At 40.3% G+C, this 6,000-nt stretch overlaps 1 protein-coding gene across 5 annotated transcripts in view; it reads left to right on the top strand.

The window, feature by feature from the left end:
- Window positions 1–6,000, top strand: part of diaph2 (diaphanous-related formin 2) — a 527,556-nt gene that overhangs the window by 499,094 nt on the left and 22,462 nt on the right. The gene's annotated exons all lie outside the window — the stretch shown is intronic.

Here is a 6,000-nt window from a genome sequence, read left to right on the forward strand (position 1 = left end):
TTTGGCATGTCAGGTATATGCGTCTTCCCTCAACATTTGGCTTTATTTAGAAATCCCACATGCTGAAGGATGTCAAGTTGTGGGACAAGTACTGATCTCTTTCCATTGGATTGACACATATATTGCACAATCTTCAAAAGCAACACTCGTGCTTCGCTATCTTCTTTAACTGGTGTGCACTTTTTGACAGCAGTCCAATACTATTCGTAGCATTGCAGCCTGCACCATATTTTTCAGCACAGTGAGCAACTACTACATCGCATTAAAACATATTCTTGGAGGGAATGCAGCATCTTTTTATAGCTGGCCTTGTTTTATTGGTATTAATACTGTCAACTGAATGCTAAGATTCCACCTGTCGGATATCGTCTTCCCAACCAAACGGATTAGTGGTTGTGTATTTTCACCCGTGCATCTGTTTGTGCGCGGGTTGGGGAAGAATTTTCAACATGTGCTGGCAAACTTATTTGTGTTCCGGAGGATCAAGTGTGTGTTGTGTGTTTGTCATCCTCCTGGTGAAGGTGTCATTGTGCAGCCGAAGCCCTGTAATCTGTCAGATGCTGAGAGATGCCTCTCTTCCAAAAGGGCGCGCTTTCTGAGCTTTTCCTCTCTATTATAAGCACCCCAGCACTCATCGGGGCCTCGAACGACGCAGCCAATGCCCCTGCGTCACTCAAGCAGCCGCCAAGAGAAAAGCCACCTTTCCAAATACCGGAGAGCCTCCCCACCCCAACCGTCTCCCCCACCTCAACACACACTCAGCCATTTGCCTGTAAACTTCAAATACCCTTGTCTTCCTTTTTGTCATGATAAACAACAAGCAACAGTAGTGAGGCGCCAGATTGTCAAGGCATCCATTTTGTTGCGCTCAAAGAATTTGACAATTTCTGCAGTCAAAGACACCCAGAACCTACCTTGATCCATACCTCGATAAATGATTAGAATTTGCAATTCCCTCCAAAAATGTCTGAATGCTGTGAAAGCAGAAATGACAAAGGATCTATCATATCTATATGCAGTATGTATGGAGTACAGCATATCATATCTCTCTATCTCCCTCTTCTCTCTCTCTCTCTCTCTCTCTCTCTCTCTCTATATATATATATATATATATATATATATATATATATATATATATATATATATATATATATCCTCCATTTTGATATCTTTTTGTGGACAGTAACGATTGAACATCACCTTCATTTTGCTTTTGTTCACTTTCAGATTTTCATACATTTCCGATCAGAGATTTTCTATGTCCTAGACGCCGTCGACAACTACATCTATTTAACCCAACAATGGACGGAAATACAAGCACTGAAGTTGTACGCCGCATAAAGCTTGCCTGGCAGGCTTATGGAAGGCTTAGTGTTATATTAAAGAACAATCTTCCCATTTGCTTGAAAAGAAAAGTTTTTGATCAATGTATTTTACCAGTCCTCACTTACGGTCGTGAAACTCGGACTAGGAATGCCAAAGTTATACAAAAACTACGTGTAACCCAAAGAAACATGAATCGCCAAATGTTGAAAATAAGCATTCGTGACAAGAAAAGATGCAGTTGGATAAGACAGCAGACAGCAGTCATTCAAAAATAAAAAGCCTTAAATGGAAATCGGGTGGCCACGTTGCCCGAAGAGCTGACAAAAGGTGGATCACAGAAACTATCAATTGGATACCACTGGAAACACCTAAAAGTAGATGGATAGATGAAATCATTAAACACACCGGAATACACTGGCAACAAATTGCAAAATGTCGTAATAGTTGGAAACGTGAAGAAGAGGCCTTCATCCTGCAGTGGATACATAATGGCTGATGAGATATATATATACATGCACACACACACACTGGCAACAAATTGCAAAATGTCGTAATAGTTGGAAACGTGAAGAAGAGGCCTTCATCCTGCAGTGGATACATAATGGCTGATGAGATATATATATACATGCACACACACACACACACACACACACACACACATTATATGCCCCCAAGAGCAGGGACTCTTAGACTGGGGGCATATGTTTCCTATTCGTGTTCATTCACTAATAGGAAACATGAGCTTGGCTAAGAACCTGGTGCAATTGATTACTTTTACCCTACTGATGATGTGTTAGTAGCCTCTCTTACCCTACACTACCTTAGTTTAGGTCTGATATGATTGTGACCTATCAAGGGAAACTGTTATCAGTGCATCACTCACATGACTCACAACTCACTTGCAGCTCAGCATTCCAACTACGGACAATGGATACAGATTTAAATTCGTCAACGTGCTATACGTGTGCAATACGTGGTGCTAATATGAATATTTAGGTTGAAATGTAGAAAAAAACCCTGATAATTACTATCTCATTGAGTAGTACACGTAGTTGTTAGTAGTACATTTTGTAGTTACACTATGTTTAATTGGGGCGAGGGTTTTGAGCGGTTCCTTGGAAAAATGTCTCCTTTGTAAGTGGTCCCGGGGGGAATCACGACAAAAAACACGTCAGAAATTCATCTCTTAATCGTGCAACCTGTCGGGACTAGTCAATCGATCCTCGTACATCATATACACTGATCGACAACTAACGATTCAAGATTTGGAATCGGCGCAGATGTTTATTTATTTTTTGTCTGCTATTTACTGTGTATCCTATCACTGTTTTGGGGATTCATTGTGTCCAACTGTTCTATACAAACTGCTTTTATTTAAAAGTAAACAAAACATACTTTTAATTTTTGCATCGGATTTGGTATTTTTTTGTCTGCCACTTTATTATTGCTACAGTAAACTGGATTTTGGGGGGCCAAAACAGTAGATTCATAGTTAGCATGTCTGCCTTACAGTTGAGAGGTAGTAGCTAGTTTTGGGTTTGAGTGTCAGTTCAGGCCTTCCTATTTGGAGTTTGAATGTTCTCCCCATTTCTTGCGTTGGTTTTCTCCAGGTACTCATGCTTCCTCCCACATTCATAAAACATAGATCATAATCTTGACAAAGACATTGTTTTCAAAGCTGTTAATATAAAGATAAGTGTGAATGGTTGTTTATACTTTAGTATGTGTCCAGGGTGTACCACACCTCTCACCCCAAATCAGCTACAATAACACTTACAAAGGGTGGATTAATGGATTTTTTTGGGGATGACAGGAATCTTGTTTGATGTGCGTCAAGTGTCTGAGACGAACAAAAATGACCAGGGACACATCAAATGATTTCAAGCTGCGTCTGTAAACACATAGCTTAAAACCCGTTGTGTGTGTGTGCGTGTGTGTGTGTTGGTGAAGAGCTTCCACACACAGGGCATCAAGGGAGGAATACACTAAGAGTACAAGTCCTGTGTTGGTGCTATCCAGTCAAGAGGCAGACGGGAGTTTTTTTCTGGACTCGATACATTTTCATTGTTGTGGTAACACCCGTCGGGCCGCTCACGACGCAGCAAGCCGCTGGCAGAACGGCATTTGCGCCGTAGAAGCACACAACTGGGAATCTTAAAAGACAGTTTATTACAGTCGCTAGCCTATGAGCTAGCAAGCTAAGGACCTAAACAGCTCACTCAATTGCGGGGACATCATTTAAAACTTCACTGATAAGTTCATACAGTACATAACACAACATTCATACAATCAGTAAACATAAAGAATAGCAGTGACATTAAAATGTATGACATCTGATTTAAAAACGGTGACAAATCCCAAAGCTTTCGAGTACAAATGTTTTTTCTGTTTTTTTTTTTTTCTTAAATTCATTCAAATTTGGCAGGCTTTAAAACTTTTTTGAGGCCTCTTTAGTCAATTAATGACTATACCTCTGTGCCAAATGTTTAATATTTGTTCAAGCGCAATTTTTGTGAACAGAGCCTGCGTCTGTTTTATTGATATAAGATATTTTATTTATTGTGATACATTACAATGCCAATGTTCAGTGTTCTTTAGAATAAAAGTTGATTGTTCTTCAAAAGGATGTTCTTGAATTATTAGGCTCTAATGTCATTATATCAGTGGAATAAAAAACATCAACAATACTATCGTTTATCATGATAGTTTTTTGGAAAATATATCGTCCTAAATAATTTGCTATCGTGGCAGGACCAAACGCATAATATATTGAGAGAGAGCAAGAGCACTGGATAACACAAAAATATTGTTCAAAAAGTATAAAAAATAGAGTAACACAAAAATCTGCAATATAGTGTGACCGCAAAGCAAGAACCGTGATGCAGCGGAGGATTACTGTATCCGTATTCTGCAATGATAAATTGCAGGAACTCATTGTTTATGGTGTAAATTGTACAGTACCTCATCCACAAATCCATCAAAGTCCTCATCTTCTGTATCCAAAATGAACAGCTGGGCAAGTTCTCAATCATACACGCCAGGTTCGAGTCAGTCTCGTTGCCGTGCGAAAGCTCGAACAACAGTGCAAGCAGACACGTTAGCCCCAGCATCCACAATGCATTCACTAATTGTGGCGTAAATTGCCCGGCGCTGCCTCCTAGTTTTAGTAAAGATGTGTTCGCCATTTGTCATCCATGGCCCACGCCGCTCACTTCACTTTGAACGCCCTGTTTACACCGATGTCCAGTGGTTGGAGTTCCTTCGTCAAGCTTCCCGGATTGATGGCAAGCTCCGAGTTATTGCACTCAGTCGATTGGTGACTGTAGAGACTCTTCTCCCGGCTGTTCTTTGCTCATTAATCCAATTCTCGAGTTGGTCTTCCAACTCCTGCCACCTCGCCTTGTTTTCGCGTTTTGTTTTTTCTTTTTTTTTATGCGGAAACTCAGCTTCGTCTTCTTGACTTGGCGAAGCTCGTTTTCCTGCTTCCTCCACTTGCGAACCATGGATTCGTTGATCTTGAATTCTCTCGCAGCTGCTCGATTCCCATGTTCTTCCGCGTAACTGATAGCTTGCAGTTTAAACTGTGCTTTGTAAGCGTGTCTCTTCGTAGGTGACATTTTCGGGGGTCCTGTTGTTTTGCACAATGCACATCCCTGAAATGCTCCAGTCAGTCAAGCGGTAAAAAAAAAAAAAAAAACACCCCGGTGCTATATATATATATATATATATATATATATATATATACTGGGGGCGTGGCTTTAGCGTCCTACTTAACGCACCCTTCCCCCCCACATTATAAGGCACCCCGTCCATTTTGGAGAAAATTTAAGACTTTTAAGTGCGCCTTATGGTCGCGAAAATACGGTAGTTTCTCGAAAAGTGTTTGCCATCAGTGAAGTTGATAGGGCGACAACATCAAAGCGCTTCGGGTATTAAGATGTGTCACAATCTCGCCATCTGCATCACAAACAGATCGCCTTGATAGCAGAACCATCTGATCTCCACTCGACTAAGCCCAAATAGAAAAAAAAAACAAGAAACAATCGATGGAACTCACCCCGCCTCTGCGTGTATCATCACAATCCATCTGTGTTTATAAACCTATCATTTGTTGTCTGCGGGCTTTTTGCTTTTCTTCTCTTTTTATTTTCTTTCTTCCTCCTCCCGCATTTGCTTGGTGATCCATCAGCCGATTTACCTTATCACTGTGCCCAACCAGCCATTTAACACCCATCTGTCTGTCAAACTATATATTGGCTTTCATTTGTCTAACTAGCACTCCCTCTATGCCCTCTCCTGTCAATCCCTCTCGTGGATGAAGTCGTCAATTCAAATTTTACTTTGCACTTCATGAGTAGTGTTCCACTGTTTCAACAACTTTAACATGCAATTTATTAGGTAACCTCACATAATCTAATCAATCAATCAATCTAATCATATGCAATATGATAGTTATTAAGATGTGCCTTTCTGTTGAACATGTTTTGTGTTGGTAGTTGGTGCTGCATCATAATATGAGGCACCTGTGATATTTCATCTTATTTAGCTACCTGTGTCAAAACAGCTGATGTACTGTATATTAATTTATAAAACAGTGCAGTGTATTTCCAAAGCTCTGTCAACTACAACCACAATAAGGAATATTCAGTGAAAATCAGGTATCTCCTTTTTTAA

This window comes from Phycodurus eques, chromosome 9, assembly GCF_024500275.1.
Source record: "Phycodurus eques isolate BA_2022a chromosome 9, UOR_Pequ_1.1, whole genome shotgun sequence".
Taxonomy (NCBI): domain Eukaryota; kingdom Metazoa; phylum Chordata; class Actinopteri; order Syngnathiformes; family Syngnathidae; genus Phycodurus; species Phycodurus eques.